The sequence below is a fragment of the Chlorocebus sabaeus genome, chromosome 12 (assembly GCF_047675955.1).
Source record: "Chlorocebus sabaeus isolate Y175 chromosome 12, mChlSab1.0.hap1, whole genome shotgun sequence".
Lineage (NCBI taxonomy): Eukaryota > Metazoa > Chordata > Mammalia > Primates > Cercopithecidae > Chlorocebus > Chlorocebus sabaeus.
The window spans coordinates 113981472-113999397 of NC_132915.1; the positions used below are offsets into that span (position 1 = coordinate 113981472).

Consider the following 17926-nt stretch of genomic DNA (forward strand, 5'->3'; position numbering starts at 1 on the left):
TGGCCTGGCACACTTCAGGTCCTTGGTAAATTGTTGTGTAAGCTGATACAAAAGGAGAAAGGACCGGAATTGACTTGTGCCTTTATTTATTTACATACGTTTTTGTGGCCCAGGGTGAAGATTTTTGGAATTAACTGACTTCTCAGTGTAGACAGGAACCATTTATCCATTCATGTGTTCCTTAATTTGTTTATTTTTGTGACAAGTACTTACTGCCTTCGTGTGCCGACTTCTGCACTGGGGGCCACATGAGAGTGCACATGGCGTCTGTCTCGTACTTACAGAAGCCCTTGTGTCCTAGTTTTGAGAAAGACAAACAATTGCACACTTTGGTAATTGCTATTAAAGGAGATAAACAGGGTATGATAGAAGCAGCGAAGAGGGCCTCATGTAGGTGGTTAATGGAAGGCCGTCTGTGTTTTCATCTCTGCTGCAGACTGATACCATAAGTGTCTTTTTCACTCAGGATTCCAAATGGAATCTTAGAGAAGGTTTGGCTTCTGCACATGCAGCGCTGAGTGGAGAGGTGGCTGCAATCTCCAGAAATGTGGCTGCAGCCCCACGTGGGCCCCCAGACCCTTGAAGCGTGGCCATGTTGAACTGAGATGTGCTGTATGAAATGCACTCTAGATTTCAGAGACTTAGGAAGACAGTTCACACTTTTCTTTGGTACTAATTTTATATTTGTTACATGTTAATAATATTTTGGATCTATACTGAGTTAAAGGCAATTTATTAAAATTAGTTACTTCTACTTTTACTTTTTTTTTTGAAACAGAGTCTTGCTCTGTTGCCCAGGCTGGAGTGCAATGGCGTGATCTCGGCTCACTGCAGCCTCCGTCTCCCGGGTTCAAGCAATTCTCCTGCCTCAGCCTCCCTCGTAGCTGGGATTACAGGTGCCCGCCACCACACCTGGCTACCTTTTTGTGTTTTAAATAGAGATGGGATTTCACCATGTTGGCCAGGCTGGTCTTGATCTCCTGGCCTCAGGTGATCCGCCTGTCTCAGCCTCCCACAGTGTTGGCATTACAGGTGTGAACCACTGTGCCTGGCCTATTTTTAATTTTTGTAGATGCCAGAAACTTAAAATGATGTCTGTGGCATTTCCTATCTTTCTATGGGACAGTGGTGCCCTGGCCTGAGGAACAGTTCAAGTTTGTGCTGTGGACCATCTAGGGAAAGAATCCTGTAACCAAGGGGAGAGGAGGAGGGATTCATTCTCTGGAAAATGTGCTGGAAAGTAAGAGGACTGAATGGGAGCCTTGAAGAGAGCGCCCGTTTTGTGGAAGAGAGGAGCCAGTCAGCAGGTGGAAAGCAGCCTTGGTGAGGCTGCCCCGCCCTGGAGCCTGGGGGCGGCCCACCTGCGTGCGGGCTGGAGTGGCGGGGGCGGCCCACCTGCGTGCGGGCTGGAGTGGCGGGGGCGGCCCACCTGCGTGCGGGCTGGAGTGGCGGGGGCGGCCCACGTACCTGCGGGCTGGAGTGGCGGGGGCGGCCCACGTGCGTGTGGGCTGGAGTGTAGTGGTGAGGCCCACCTGCGTGCGGGCTGGAGTGGCGGGGGCCCCCGGCCCACGTGCGTGCGGGCTGGAGTATAGTGGTCAGGCCCACCTGCGTGCGGGCTGGAGTGGCGGGGGCGGCCCACGTGCGTGCGGGCTGGAGTGTAGTGGTGAGGCCCACGTGCGTGCGGGCTGGAGTGGCGGGGGCTCCCGGCCCACGTGCGTGCGGGCTGGAGTGTAGTGGTCAGGCCCACGTGCGTGCGGGCTGGAGTGTAGTCGTGAGGCCCACGTGCGTGCGGGCTGGAGTGGCGGGGGCGGCCGACGTGTGTGCGGGCTGGAGTGTAGTGGTGAGGTCCACGTGCGTGCGGGCTGGAGTGGCGGGGGCCCCCGGCCCACGTGCGTGCGGGCTGGAGTGTAGTGGTCAGGCCCACGTGCGTGTGGGCTGGAGTGGGTGGGGGAAGTGTGCTGCAGTTCTGTTGTTTTCACATCTCGCAAGGCACATGTGTTGTCATGAGCTCTGGCCGAATTGGAGGCTGGGTTTGAGCCCCTCACTGCTGCAAATCTTGTAGTGTTGGATGTCTTAACTGCTTTTCAGCTTTAACATTATGTCCTACTGTCTTTGAAAAGATGGCTGTTTATATTGAGATTTTTCCTTACCTTTCTGTACCTTAAATCCCAGTCACTCAGCTTTCCTTCTACCTGTGCTGTTTCCAGTCCCCACCGTGGCTGCCCTCTGAGCCCTCTGCAAGCAGGCTTTGGTCTCCACCACTCCTCAGATGTCTTTCTGGTTATGGTCACCATTGACCTAGACATTGTCATTGGTTAGTTCTCAGCCTTCATCTTACTGGTCCTTTCACCAGCATTTGTTGTAGTAATTCAAGAAAAAACTGTGGTTAGTTGTCTTCGTTTGGCTTCTAGAACACCCCACTCTTCTGATTTTGTGCCACCTCTTTCCAGTCCTGTTTGGAGGACTCACCTCTTAAGCCTGACTTCTAAATATTGATGTGCCCCAAAGCCCAGGCTGGTCCTGGTGTTGTGTGTGTCCTTATTCCCTGAGCCATCTAGTCCTTTGTTGACTCCAGTCTCGTGCCCCAGGCTGACCTCTTTGCTGTGGCTCCAAGTTGACTCCATGTTGACTGCATGGAAAACTGGTAGGCACCTTCACCCCAGCATGAAATGCAGCTCTCTCAGTCTGCCTGTCGCCCCGCAGTGCTAGACACCATCTGTAGAATGGCATTTCCTGGGAGACGCTGTCGGCTCTGCCTTTATGACACACCTTCTGCACTCCATGGCTGTGATGTGGTCCCAGCTGCTTCTCCCTGCTTTTTGGTGGCTCCTGTGCTCTCTGCTCAGGGGCGGCAGTCTTTGCCAGGAGTTGCTGCTCTGCATGCAGACTTCCTGTGGCTTCTGGGCTCTGCTCGGCGCCCGGCCCTTGCCTGCCTCTGAAGTTCTTTCCTGTCACTTTTTCCTGGCTTGCTGTGCTCCAGGTAACGTGGCCCCCTGGCTGTTGTCGGATGACTGTGGCCTTGCACTCTGCTCCTCTGCCTAGAGGCTCTGCTGAGTGATCCGGTAGCTTACACCTTCTCTTCATTCAGGTCTGTTCACCTGGAAGAGGCCACCTCAAGTACCATCTGTGGACACTCCTTTTTTTTTTTTTTTTTTTGAGATGGAGTCTTGCTTTGTCACCCAGGCTGGAGTGCAGTGGCGCGATCTCAGCTCACTGCGACCTCCACCTCCCAGGTTCAAGTGATTCTCCTGTCTCAGCCTTCCGAGTAGCTGGGATTACACGCATGTGCCACCACACCCAGCTAATTTTTTTGTATTTTTAGTAGAGACGGGGTTTCACCGTGTTGCCCAGGCTGGTTTCAAACTCCTGAGCTCAGGCAATCCACCCACCTCGGCCTCCCAAAGTGCTGGGATTATAGGCGTGAGCCGCCTCACCTGGCTGCATCTGTGGATACTTTCTATCGCTTTCTTTTTCTTTAGAAAATTCGTACTCTTTACATTGACTGTATGCTGGGAAACCACTCTGTCCTTCCTTCCCCATTTGTTTGTTGATACTTTTCTCAAAGTACAGCTTTCTTTCCCCTTTCATATTTTTTTGGTTTTACTATAGAATGGCTCCTGTGGTAATGAATTTGTACTTATTAAATGTGTTAAAAGCTATTTTCCCCATTTGTCCTTTTGAAACTCAAATTATTCTAATATGGCCAGTGGGAGCCCTTCAAGCAATATACTGTTTGGGAGCAAAATCGTAAGAGACCTTATTGTATAATCCTCGGCAATTAAATCTGAACACCTAGATGAAATGAACTATACCTGGAAAACCCAAGAGAGTCAATGTTAAAACACAGACAGTGAAATTCAGTAAGGAACTGGATATAAAATTGATACATTAATAGCCAGCTGGGTTGCGGTGGTTCACGCCTATAATCCCAGTACTTTGGGAGGTTGAGGTGGGAGGACTGCTTGGGCCCAGAAGTTTGAGACCAGCCTGGGCAACACAGACTCCTTCTGTCAAAAAACAAACAAACAGAAATTAGGTGGGTGTGGTGCCTCATGCCTGTGGTCCCAGCTACCTGGGAGGCCTGAGGCGAGTGTCACCAAGAGGTCGAGGCTGCAGTGAGCAGTGATCACAACACTGCACTCTAGCCTGGGCGTTCAGGCACTTGGAACAGAAGACTTGAACTGTGGAAATACATTTGTTGTTCTTGGACGTCATAAACATGTTAGTTCTCCCACGTTAATGTAAAAACTTACCCTTTATGTCTGTAAAAATGCCAACAGGGGATCATTCTTTGTCCTGCCTCCCCCTCTCAAATTCAGCTGGTTCATCAGAAGACCCTGTCAGCCTCATCCTCAGAGCAGGCCCGTTTCTCTGACTACTCTCCCTCTAATGGCATCACTGTTGGACCCAAGCCACCACAGTGCCCTGCTTGGATTGTAGCAGTCACCCTTTAACTGGTCTTCCTAGTTTTTCTGCTTATGCAGTGTCTGTCTTACCCATTTTCCACCCAAAAAGCCAGGCTGATCCTGGTTGTGGTATCGTGCTTGAGCTTCATCACTGGGGAAGCTGGGTATCTGGGTTGAGTAGTGTCTTCCCAAATTCACATCCACCCGTGACTTCAGAAATAGTGTCCTCCCAAATTCAGATCCACCTGTGACTTCAGAAATAGTGTTCTCCCAGCCAGGCGCAGTGGCTCAAGCCTGTAATCCCAGCACTTTGAGAGGCCGAGATGGGCGGGTCACAAGGTCAGGAGATCGAGACTATCCTGGCTAACATGGTGAAACCCCATCTCTACTAAAAAATACATAAAACTAGCCGGGCGAGGTGGTGGGCGCCTGTAGTCCCAGCTACTTGGGAGGCTGAGGCAGGAGAATGGCGTAAACCTGGGAGGTGGAGCTTGCAGTGAGCCGAGATCGCGTCATTGCACTCCAGCCTGGGTGACAAAGCGAGACTGCGACTCAAACGAGCAAACAAAAATGTCCTCCCAAATTCAGATCCACCCCTGACTTGAGAATGGGGCCTAATTTGGACATAGGATCTTCGCAGATATAATTAATTAAGGATCTTGAGATGAAGTCATCCTAGATTTAGTGTGGGCTCTAGATTTAGTGGCTGGTGTCCATAAAAGAAGAGAAGAGGACACAGCCTCAGGGAAGCAGCCGTGGCAGCGGAGGCAGAGGTGGGAGCCGAGTGTTGCGACCCAGGGAACGTGGAGGATCGCGTCCGCCGCCGGAGCTGGAAGAGGCAAGGACGTGTTCTTTCCTACAGCCTTCAGAGGGATCACGGCCCTGCCAACAGCCGGATTTCAGACTTCTGGCCTCCAGATGCGAAAACATAAAAATAAATTTCAGTTGTTTTAAGTTAACCAATTTGTGATACTTTGTTAAGGTAACCTCAGGAGACTAATGCACTGGGTAAAGTGTACATAGAATCTCTGTGTTATTTGTTACAATTGCATGTCAAGCTACCGTGGTCTCATTGTGGGACGGCCATTTGAGGAGCTGTGTTTTTATGGTGGCTGTGCCATCTGACATTCCTACCAGCAGTGAATGAGGGTTCCAGTTTTTCCATGTCGTCGCCAACACGTTATCTTTTTTTGTTTTTTTTTTTGAGACAGGGTCTCACAGCTGTCACCCAGGCTGGAGTGCAGTGGTGCAGTCACAGCTCACTGCAGCCTCGAACTCCCAGGCTCAAGTGATCCTCCTGCCTTAGCCTCCTTAATAGTTAGAACTTCACAGGTGTGGGCCACAATGCCAGCTAATTTAAAACTTTTTTGGAATGGAGTTTCACCATGTTGCCTAGGCTATTCTCAAACTCCTGGGCTCAAGCGATCGGCTCATCTTGGCCTTCCAAAGGGCCGGGATTACAGATGTGTAATTACAGGTGTGCCATGCCCAGCTGTTGTTCATTTTTAAAATGATAGCCAAACTAGGGAGTGTGAAGTAGTATCACATTGTGGTTTTGATTTGCATGTTGCTGATAACTAATGATATTGAGCGTCTTGTCATATTCTTATTGGCCATTTGTATATCTTTGTAGAAATACCTGTTTAGGTTTTTTGCCCATTTTAAATTGGGTTGTCTTTTTATTAATGAGTTATAGATGTTCTTTATATATTATAGAGTTAAGTCCTTTATCAGATATAGGACCTCCCACTATTTTTTTTTTTTTTTTGAGACAGTTGCACTCTGTTGCCTAGGTTGGAGTGCAGTGGGATGATCACAGCTCACTGCAGCCTCGACCTCCTGGACCCAAGTGATCCTCCCAATTCAGCGCCCCCAAGTAGCCAGGGCCACAGGCACATGTCACCACACCTGGCTAATTTTTTGTTTTTTAATTTTTTGTGCAGACAGGATCCCACTGTGTTGATCAGGCTGGTTGAACTCCTGGGCTCAAGTGATCTTCCCACCCCTATGTGAATATGAGCATGTGCACACCCGTGGTTCCAGCTGCTCAGCAGGCTGAGGCGGGAGGATCACCTGAGCCTGGGAGTTCAAGGCTGCAGTGAGCTGTGACTGCATTACTGCACTCCAGCCTGGGTAGGTGACAGAGTGAGACCCTGTCTCAAAAAAACAAGACAAAAAATAACAAGTGTTGACGATGATAAGGAAAAACTGGAACCCTCCCAAAATGCTGGGATTACGGGTGTGAGCCTCTGCACCCAGACAGATATAGGACTTGTAAATATTTTTTCCCATTTTGTGGGTTATGTTTTCACTTTCTTGACAGTATCCTTTGAAGCACATTTTTAATTTTGATGAAATCTGTTTATCCCTTTTTTCCTTGTTGCTTGTACCTTTTGTCCTATTTTAGAAACACTTTTGAAATTCAAGGTTGTGAAGATTTGTGCTTGTTTTCTTCTATGAGTTTTACAGTGTTAGCTCTTTTATTTAGATCTTTGATCTATTTTGAATTATAGTCACAGGCTGCAGAATGATGTCTCTGTCAGTGATGGACAACATGTAAGGTGATGGTCCAGTAAGATTATAATGGAGCTGGCCAGGTGTGGTGGCTCATGCTTGTAATCCCAGCACTGTGGGAGGGAGGCTGAGGCAGGCGGATGACTTGAGGTCAGGAGTTCGAGACCAGCCTGGCTAACATGGTGAAATCCTGACTCTACCAAAAATAAAAATACAAAAAATTAGCTGGGCATGTTTGGCACACGCTTGTAATCCCAGTTACTTGGGAGGCTGAGGCAGGAGAACTGCTTGAACCTGGGAAGTAGAAGTTGCAGTGAGCCTAGATTGTGTCACTGCACCCCAGCCTGAGTGACAGAGCGAGACTCTGTCTCAAGGAAAAAAAAAAAAAAAAAAGATTATAGTGGAGCTGAAAAGTTCCTGTTGCCCAGGACATCCTAAAACTCTAGCCAGGCCGGGCGCGGTGGCTCAAGCCTGTAATCCCAGCACTTTGGGAGGCCGAGACGGGCGGATCACGAGGTCAGGAGATCGAGACCATCCTGGCTAACACAGTGAAACCCCGTCTCTACTAAAAAATACAAAAAACTAGCCGGGCGAGGTGGCGGGCGCCTGTAGTCCCAGCTACTCGGGAGGCTGAGGCAGGAGAATGGCGTGAACCTGGGAGGCGGAGCTTGCAGTGAGCTGAGATCCGGCCACTGCACTCCAGCCTGGGCAAGAGAGCCAGACTCCGCCTAAAAAAAAAAAAAAAAAAAAAAAAAAAAAACTCTAGCCATAGGCATTACGTGTCCTGCTCAGGTAAACAAACCTACTCTGCTCTCAGTTATATAAAAGTCTAGCACATACAGTTATGCACAGTACCTAATGCTTGGTGATAATGATAAACTCCTGTTACTGGTGTATGTAGTTACTATTCTGTGCTATACTTTTTACCATTATTATAGAGTGTACTCCTACTTATTTAAAAAAAAGTTAACTGTAAAACAGTCTCAGGCAGGTCCTTCAGGAGGCATCTAGAAGACGCTGTTATAGGAGATGACAGCTCCGTGCATGTTAGTGCCTCTGAAGATCTTCTAGGGGACAAGATGTGGAGGTGGAAGACAGTAATATGGATGATCCTGACCCTGTGTGGGCCTCGGCTAATGTGTATGTATGTGTTTTAGTTAATTTTTTTTTTGTAGAAATGAGGTCTTGCTATGTTGCCCAAGCCAGGCTGAAGTGGTCTTCCTGCCTTGGCCACCCAAAGTGCTGGGATTACAGGTGTGAGCCACAACGCCTGGCCAGTGTGTTTTAGTGTTGTTTTTTTTTTGAGATAGAGTCTCACTCTGTCGCCCAGGCCAGAGTGCAGTGGCGCCATCTTGGTTCACTGCAACTCCTGGGTTGGAGCAATTCTCCTGCCTCAGCCTCCTAGCAGGGATATTATAGGTGTGCACCACCTGGCCCAGCTACTTTTTTTTAAATTTTTTGTAGAGACAGGGTTTTGCCATGTTGGCTTGGCTGGTCTTGAACTCCTGACCTCAGGTGATTCACTCACCTTGGCCTCCCAGAATGTTGGGATTATAGGCGTGAGCCACTGCGCCTGGCTAGTGTATCTTAGTTTTTAACAAAAATGTTTAAGAAATTAAACTTTTTTTTTTTTTTTTGAGATGAAGTTTTGCTCTTGTTGCCCAGGCTGGAGTGCAGTGGTGCGATCTCGGCTCACTGCAGCCTCTCCCTCCCAGGTTCAAGCGACTTTCCTGCCTCAGTCTCCCGAGTAGCTGGGATTGCAGACACCTGCCACCACACCCGGCTAACTTCTATATTTTTAGTAGAGACAACGTTTCAATATGTTGGCCAGGCTGGTCTCGAACTCTTGACCTCAGGTGATCCATCTGCTTCGGCCTCCCAAAGTGCTGGGATTACAGGTGGGAGTCACCGTGCCCGGCCTTAGATGGTGTAGCCTACGTGTACGGTGTTTATAAAGCTTGCAGTAGTGTATAGTATATAGTATATAGTATAGTCGTAGGCCTTCACATTCACTACTCACTCAGTCACCCAGAGCAACTTCGAGTTCCAGTCCTGCAAGCTCCATTCATGGTAAGAGCCCCATACAGGGCACTTTTTAATTTTTTATACTGTATTTTTATTGTACCTTTTCTATGCTTAGATATGTTTATTTATGCAAATACTTACCATTGTATTCCTGTAGCCTGCAGTATTCAACACGGTAACATGCTGCACAGGTTTGTAGCCCAGGAGCAATAGAATAGGCTCTGCCCCACAGCCTCGGTGTGTAGCAGGCATCTAGGTTTGTGTGAGTTCAGTCTGTGATGTTGACAGAACAGTGAAGCTGCTTAACGTCGAATTTCCCAGAAGGTATCCTCGTAGTTGAGTGATGCATGATTGCGTAAAGCACCTGAGACAGTGCCTGGCACACGGGAAGAGTAAGGGCTTGATTTTCTCTCTCTCTCTTTTTTTTTTTTGAGACAGAGTTTCGCTCTTGTTGCCCAGGCTGGAGTGCAGTGGTGCGATCTCGGCTCACTGCAACCTCTGCCTCCCGGCTTCAAGCGATTCTTCCGCCTTAGCCTCCTGAGTAGCTGGGATGACAGGCATGCGCCACCAGGCCCAGCTGATTTTGTATTTTTAGTAGAGACGGGGTTTCTCCGTGTTGGCCAGGCTGGTCTTGAACTCCTGACCTTGATCCGCCCTCCTCTGCCTCCCAAAGTGCTGCGATTCTAGGCGTGAGTTGCCGCCCCCGGCCAATTTTCTAATTTTTCCTGGTACAAGCAAAGTGATTTTCAGCAAGTCGGACAGTGCCAGTATTGGGACTTCCCCTTCTTGACGCGTTTCTTAGAAGGTGTCCCCACTGCTGAGCAGCAGCTCCCTCTGCTTTTTGCGTATGGTGTGAAGCAGGGTCCATTTTCACACGTTCGCATATGGCTCTCCTGCTGTCCTAGCACTATTTGCTGAAAAGATTCTCCTTTTATTGAATGGTCTTCATGGCTTCATTGAAAAATTAATTGACCATAGGCCGGGCGCAGTGGCTCACGCCTGTAGTCCCAGCACTTTGGGAGGCCGAGGTGGGTGGATCACTTGAGGTCAGGAGTGCGAGACCAGCTTGGCCAACATGGTGAAACCCCATCTCTACTAAAAATACAAAAAGTAGCCTGACGTGGTGGTGGGTGCCTGTAATCCCAGCTATTCAAAAGGCTGAGGCAGAAGAATTGCTTGGATGTGGGAGGTGGAGGTTGCATTGAGCTGAGTTTACACCACTGCACTCCAGCCTGGGCGACAGAGCGGGACCCCATCCCCCAGCCCCTGCCCGCTCCTCCCCCAAAAAAAGAGAAAGAAAAATTAATTGACCATAAGTATGTGAGTCTGCTTCTGAACTCTCAATTACGTTCCATTGATCAGATGTTGTTCCTTAGGCCAGTACCAGTGTCATGATGACTTTACCTTTGTTGTAAGTTTTGAAATGGAGAGGTCTGAGTCCTCCAGGTTTGTTCTTTTTCCAGATTGTTTTGGCTATTCTGGGTCTCTTAAGTTTCCATATGAATTTTAGGTCACCCTGTTAGTTTCTACAAAGAAGCCAGCTGGGGCCCAGTGAGGTGGGCCAGACTGGAGAGGGTGGCTGGGGAGGCAGCATATTCCTGAAGGTTTGAGGAAGGGCTGGGCCTGCCATGCCCCAGAACGTGGCATTGTCTGGACAGACACCAGGAGAAGCACGTTAGAGCTGAACAGGGAAGTGAACGGTGCACACGGTTCTGAGCCCACAGGGTGGTCAGAGTTTGGGCCAGGTGGTGGGGTGCAGCCAAGCTGGGACGCGGATGCTTATGGCTGAGACAGGCCGGCATGGACAGCAGAGGTGGGGGCAAGGACCTTGGTATTCAGGGACTGCAGCAGGAAGGTACCCGGTGGTTAACCGTTTTTTCCTTTCTTTTCTTTTTTTCTTTTTGAGACTTGAGTTTTGCTCTTGTCACCCAGGCTGGAGTGCAATAGCATGATCTCGGCTCACTGCAACCCCTGCCTCCTGGGTTCAAGTGAGTCTCCTGCCTCAGCCTCCCAGGTAGCTGGGGCTACAGGCGTGCGCCACTACGCTTGGCTAAATTTTTTTTTTTTTGTATTTTTAGTAGGGACGGCATTTGACCATTTTGGCCAGGCTGGTCATGAACTCCTGACCTCAGGTGGTCCGCCCGCCTCAGCCTCCCAAAGTGCTGGGATTACAGGCGTAAACCACTGCGCCTGGCTGTTAACTGTTTTCAAGCACTACACCGGCATCTCGCTGGTAGAGGCTGCTTAAAAAAGACCTCCTTATTGCTAGCAGACCGGAACTATTGTTACCCGTGAATGGACCCAGGAATCTTACCTATGGAGTTTTCCTTAATGAGGAAAATAAAATACGTTGCATATATTCGGTGTCACTCAGTGCTGTTGAAGATGATGAATGAGTTCACAGTAGTTATCATTTACGTGAAGATGCTCATAGTGTTTTTTAAGCGGGGGTCCCCAACCCCCAGGCCACGGAGTGCCGGTCAGTGGCCCATTAGGAACTGGGCCACCCAGCAGGACCTGAGCGGCAGGCGTTGAGTTGAGCGTCCCTGCCTGAGCCCCGCCTGTCAGATGAGCAGTAGGATTAGACTCTTCTAGGAGTGAGAACCCTCCTATGTGGGTGAACTGCACATGCGAAGGATCTAGGCCGCACGCTCCTTACGAGAATCTGGTGCCTGAAGATCTGAGGTGGAACAGTTTCTTCCTGAACTACCCTCCCCACCTTCTGTCCTTGGAAAAATCGTCTTCCACGAAACCAGTCCCTGGTGCCAAAAAGATTGGGGACCACTGTTTTAAAGTAATGATAAACTGATTATCAGTGATTTAGAAATGTTTTAATACTTTATGGTCTGTCTACTCTATGAAATACACTGCCATTCATGTGATAACTGAAGAATATGAAGATGGAATATTCAAGGGAAAAATTATTTATATAGCTCATAACCATATAAAACGTATATGACTGGATGCAGTGACTCACACCTATAATCCCAGCACTTTAGGAGGCTGAGGTGGGCGGATCACCTGAGGTCAGGAGTTGGAGACCAGCCTGGCCAACATGGTGAGACCTCATCTCTACTAAAATTATAAAAATTAGCTGGGCACGGTGGCGTGTGCCTATAATCCCAGCTACTCAGGAGGCTGAGGCAGGAGAGTCACTTGAACCTGGGAGGTGGAGGTTGCAGTGAGCTGAGTTTGCACCATTGCACTCCAGCCTGGGCGATAGAGTGAGACTCCATCTCAAAAACAAAGACAAAAACAAAAATGTATAGCTGTGAAGAGATACTGGAAGGAAACGGGAAATTCTGGGTTAGAGTGATGACACTTAGATTTCGAAGTTTCCTGTTAACTATTGTCTTCCTAATAAAGACAGGTTCCTGGCCCTGTGCGGATCTATCTAGAGGCAGAGTGCCCATGCTGAGCTTTGCTTTCTTGATGCCTTGTGCCCAGGCTGGGCCCGGGCTGTGGGCTGGAGGCAGGGGCATGTGTCCAGGGGACAAGTGTACCCCTAGGAGGCAGGGACATGTGTCCAAGGGCCGTGCTGTGCCTCTCCCTGCTTCTCACCCACTGCTGGATGCCCTTTCATTTTTAAAAAAATTTTAATTCAGAGTCTCGCTGTGTCCCCCAGGCTGGAGTGCAGTGGCGCCATCTTGGCTCACTGCAACCTCTGTCTCCCAGGTTCAAGCGATTCTCCTGCCTCAGCCCCCAAGTAGCTGGGATTACAGGTGTGTGCCACCACGCCCAGATAAGTTTTGTATTTTTAGTAGAGACGGGATTTCACCATTTTGCCAGGCTGGTCTTGAACTCTTGGCCTTAAGTGATTTGCCCGCCTCAGCCTCCCAAAGTGCTGGGATGACAGGTGTGAGCCACCGTGCCCGGCCACCCTTTTACTTTTGTTTGTTCATCCTGGAAGTGCAGGGTACCTGCTCCGTGCTGTGGTCTGGGGGGCGTAGGAGACGGAACTGTGTGTCACGGCCGGTGTAGACAAGGAAGGGCACATGGGCAGTGGTGTGGGGAGCGTGTGGTTGCAGTCTTGAGGAGGCAGCGGGAGCGAGGCACGGGGGGTCCCGGGGAGGCAGCGGGAGCGAGGCGCGGGGGGTCCCGGGGAGGCGGCGGGAGCGAGGCGTGGGCAGCGTGCTCAGCTGGAGAGAGTGCTTGTCTCACAGGCTGCTCTTAGAGGGACCACTGGACGATTCTGAGCAGAGGAGTGGCAGAATGTGGCTTCTGTTTCCACAGGTCGTTCTCGTGGCAGTGTTGAGTTGGCTGCAGGGTACAGCAGGTGAGGTGAGAGGCTGTCGCGGTCGTTAGGATGAGAGGGTGGTGGTTTGAGTGGAAGTCGGCTTCCCAGGGTGCTGGGGTTGTAGGTGGAAGTCAGTGCACCTGGCCGCTTTTTTTTTTTTTAATAAAAATTTTTTATTTTCAATTTTTGTGGGTACCTAATAGGCGTATTTATTTATGGGGGGGTACATGAGATATTTTGATACAAGCATACGGTGCATGACAGTCACACCAGAGTAATTGGCGTGTCCATCGCCTCAAGCATTTATCCTATTTTACAGACCATGCAGTTCTACTCTTTTAGTTATTTTAAGATGTACAATAAATTATTGTTGACTCTAGTCACTTTGTTGTGCTATCAAATACTAGTTCTTCTTCTATTTTTTTGTTATCTATTTTGTTGTTCCATTTTTTTGTTACTAACCGTTTCTACTCCCACTCCCTACCTCCACTCCACTACGCTTCCCAACCTCTGGAAACCTTCCTTTTTTAATTTATTTTATACCGCTTCTACAAGTGATAGTCCCTCGACATCTTTCTACTCTCTACCATCTCCGTCGGTTCAGTTGTTTTAATTTTTAGCTCCCACAAATAAATGAGAGCATGTGAAGTTTGTCTTTCCATGCCTGGCTGATTTCACTTAACTCAGTGACCTCCAGTTCCATCCTTGTTGTTGCGGATGACAGGGTCTCATTCTGTTCATGGCTGAACACTCCGTCATTGTGCCTGTGCACCATGTTTTACCTTCTTCTGTAATTCTCCTTCTGTCAATCGGAGTTGTTTCTATCCAGAATGGTTGCCCTCCCCCCCCCGTCCCCAAGATGGGAGTCATGCTTGTCACCCAGGCTGGAGTGCCGTGGTGGGACCTTGTCTCACTGCAGCCTCCGCCTCCTGGGTTCAAGTAATTCTCGTGCCTCAGCCTCCCGAGTAGCTGGGATTACAGGCACATGCCCCCACGCCTGGTTAGTTGTATTTTTAGTAGAGATGGGGTTTCACCATGGTGGCCTGGCTGGTGTCGAACGCCTGAGCTCAAGTGATCCACCTGCCTCAGCCTCCCAAAATGCTGGGATTACAAGCATGAGCCACGGCACCCAGCCCAGAATGGTCTTTTTCAGACTTCAGAATTGCCTTCCCTGGTTCTTGTATCTCAAGTAGCTTCTCCTATGTTTCTGTCCCTTTACCTTGGTTTATTTATCATCATCTGCAATTATCTTTTGTTTTTTTAAATGGCTTTTTATAAAATGGCATAGAAAAAGGAATTTCTCTGTGTTTTGAGACAGGGTCTTGCCCTGTAGCCCAGGCTGGAGTGCAGTGGGTGCAGCCTTGGGTCACTGCAGCTTCAACTTCCCAGGCTCCAGCGGTTTTCCCACGTCACCCTCCTGAGTAGCTGGGACTGTAGGTGCACACCACCATGCATGGCTTATTAAAAAAAAAAGTCTGTGTGTGTGTTTGCAGAAACAAGGTCTCACTGTGTTGCCCAGGCTGGTCTCAAGCTTTTGACCTCAGGGGATCCTCACACCTCAGCGTCCTGAAGTGCTGGGATTATAGGCATGAGCCACTGTGCCAGCCCAGGAACGCTTCTGTGGTTGTCTCTTCTCTTGGGCTGGAGTGGAACTGCTGAACCATTGTAGACATCCTGCGAGCCCACATCCTCTTTCCGGGAGTTTGTGTCCATTGAATGTGTGTAAAATGGCATCTCATTATCATCTTTTTTTCTTATTTTTCTTATTAATGTTGAACATCTAAATACATTGTTTGTTGTGCTATCAAATACTAGATCTTATTCTATTGTTTTCCTCCCAAAACATAATGTATTTTTCTTATTTTTGGTTTTTCTTATTCTCTTATTAATGTTGAACATCTCCAGTGTGGTACTTGGCTGGATGCATTTCCCTTTCTGTGAAACGTCTGTAGATGTCCTTTGCCCATTTTTTCATGGTTTGTGCTTATTATTTTGCAGTTTTTTGTATATTCTTAATTTTTTGTTGTTTCTGTGTATTATGAATATGTTCTCCTAGTTTGACAGTCCTTTTTGTATTTCTAAAATTAATTAATTAATTGATTATTTTTAGAGACAGGGTCTTGCTATGCTACCCAGGCTGGACTTGAACTCCTGGGCTCCCACCTCAGCCTTTCAAGTAGCTGGGAATGAAAGTGTGTGCCACCACACCGGGTCCCTTTTTACTTTTTTTTTGAGACAGTCTCTGTTGCCCAGGCTGGAGTGCAGTGGTGCACTCATGGTTCACTGCAGCCTCGACCTCCCCTGCCTATGTGATTCTACCACCTCAGCTTCCCGAGTAGTTGGGACCATAGGCATGTACCACCACGCCTGGCTAATTTTTGTATTTTTTGCAGAGACGGGGTTTCTCTATGTTGCCCAGGCTGGTCTCAAATTCATGGGCTCAAGTGATCTGCCCACCTCGTTCTCTCAAGTGCGGGGATTACAGATGTGAGCCACTGCGCTTGGCCTCCTTTTGTATTTTAAGAGACTTTTCTTTATCTTGCAGTCCAAAATGTATTTACCTAGGTATGTAGTGCTTAACCGAGGTTTTGTTTTTGGCATGTAATTTCTTATTCTTCTGTGATTGAGAGTGTTCTTTTTTTTAACGTAAATCATGTGAAGTAGGGATTCAATTTCATCTTTCTTCATGTGTGGGCGTGGTGGCTCACACCTGTAGTCCCAGCACCTTGGGAGGCTGGCAGGAGAATCGCTTGAGCTCAGGAGCTCGAGACCAGCCTGGGCAACAAAGTGAGACACCATCTCTACAAAAAATACAAATATTAGCCGGCATGGTGGCACGTGCCTGTGGTCCCAGCTAATAAGGGAGGCTGAGGTGGGAGGATCACTGGAGCCTGGGAGCTGAGATTGCACCACTGCCCTCTAGCCTGGGTTACAGAGCCAGACCCTGTCTCAAAAAAAATTTTTTCCCCATCTTTCTTCATATGTATAATCATTTTTTCCTAGCTTTAGGTATTGAACAAGTCCTCCTTTCTTCATCAGCCTGACATACCGTATCCCACAGTTCAAACATATGGGAGTTTCTGTTTTGTTTCTGTTTTTTTAGAGACAGGCTCTCCCTGTCTTGACCAGGCTGGAGTGCAGTGGCGTTCTGGATATTTTTGGCCATTTATTCTTCAATATTAACTCTAGAATCCTAATATTTCGTGAAAAATCTTGTTGGATATTAATTGGAATTGCAGTGAATCTATGGATCAATTTTGTGTGAATCTACATCTTCACAATATATCTTCCTGTATGTGAGCGTTGTATATTTCTGTCTTCTTTTAGTTTTTAAGAAATATTTCTATGAAATTTTAAAATTTTTCCTGTAGAGGTCTTGCCATCTTTTGCAGGTTTATTCCTAGATGACTGATGATTCTCTGGTGCCTTCGTAAGTGATGCCTTCTCTGTAATTACAGCAGCTCCCTGTTTACTGCTGTTGTAGAATAACCACACAGCTGGCGACTGAGTGTCTAACCTTTCCCGCCGTCATCTTGCTGAGCTCTACTATTATTTCTAATACTTTGTAGAACATATTATAGCAGTTTTATTTCTTCCTTTCTAATCCCAGGCCTCAAATTCCTTATCTAATTGTACTGGTCAGGACACGATACGATGTTGAAAAGAAAAATCCTAGTGGATGTCTTTATTCTTGGTTTTGTTTATTTTTATTACTTTATTAAATTTTTAGTTTGAAATAATCTTAGACTTACAAAAAAAGTTGCAAAAATAATACATAGAATTCCCATAGGCCCTTTTACCCAGATCCCCCAAGTGTGAACATTTTACCACATTTGCTTTATCGTTCTGTGTCTGTCCATCTCTCTAGTTTCTTTTTGCTTTTCATGATTATTCTTGATTTTAAAGGGAATGTTTCCAATATTTTCCTATTTAGGATGGTGTGTTTTTTTTTTTTAAATACTTAAAAACTTTTTCTTCCTAGACTGCTCAACAGAACTATCCTTTTTTATTGGAGTAAGGAAATGCTCTTCCTTTCCTAATTTACTGAGTTCTAAAAATCATACTTGGGTGAATTTTACCCCAAGTAGTTTCTCTACATTTTTTTTTTTTTTTTTTTTTTTGAGACGGAGTCTCACTCTGTCGCCAGGCTGGAGTGCAGTGGCACAATCTGGGCTCACTGCAAGCTCCGCCTCCTGAGTTCCAGCAATTCTTCTGCCTCAGCCTCCCGAGTAGCTGGGATTACAGGTGCCTGCCACCACACCTGGCTAATTTTTGTATTTTTAGTAGAGGTGGGGTTTCACCATGTTGGCCAGGCTGGTCTCAAACTCCTGACTTCAGGTGATCTGCCCGCCTCTGCCTCCCAATTACAAGTGTGAGCCACCGCACCCGGTTGTTTTTCTGCATCTTTAAAGAAATCTCTATATATATATTTTTTGTTTTGTTTTGTTTTTGAGATGGAGTTTCAGTCTTTTTGCCCAGGCTGGAGTACAATGGCACAATCTCAGCTCACTGCAACCTCTGCCTCCCAGGTTCAAGCGATTCTCCTGCCTCAGCCTCCCTAGTAGCTGGGATTATAGGCATGTGCCACCACGCCCGGCTAATTTTGTATTTTTAGTAGAGACGGGGTTTCTCCATGTTGGTCAGGCTGGTCTCGAACTCCCGACCTCAGGTGATCCACCCGCCTCGGCCTCCCAAAGTGCTGGGATTACAGGCGCGAGCCACCACGCCCGGCCGAAATCTATAT

The 17926-nt window shown here is 47.9% G+C and overlaps 1 protein-coding gene across 9 annotated transcripts in view; it reads left to right on the forward strand.

Moving 5' to 3' along the window:
• Positions 1-17926, forward strand: part of EHMT1 (euchromatic histone lysine methyltransferase 1) — a 224485-nt gene that overhangs the window by 29832 nt on the left and 176727 nt on the right. Inside the window, exon 1 of one of the 9 annotated variants that reach the window (XM_073022139.1) lies at positions 7954-8060. The exons of the other annotated variants lie outside the window; for them this stretch is intronic. The gene's annotated coding sequence lies outside the window, so the exon portion shown is untranslated. Of the gene's footprint in view, positions 1-7953; positions 8061-17926 lie in introns of those variants that run through there. 9 annotated transcript variants of the gene reach the window in all.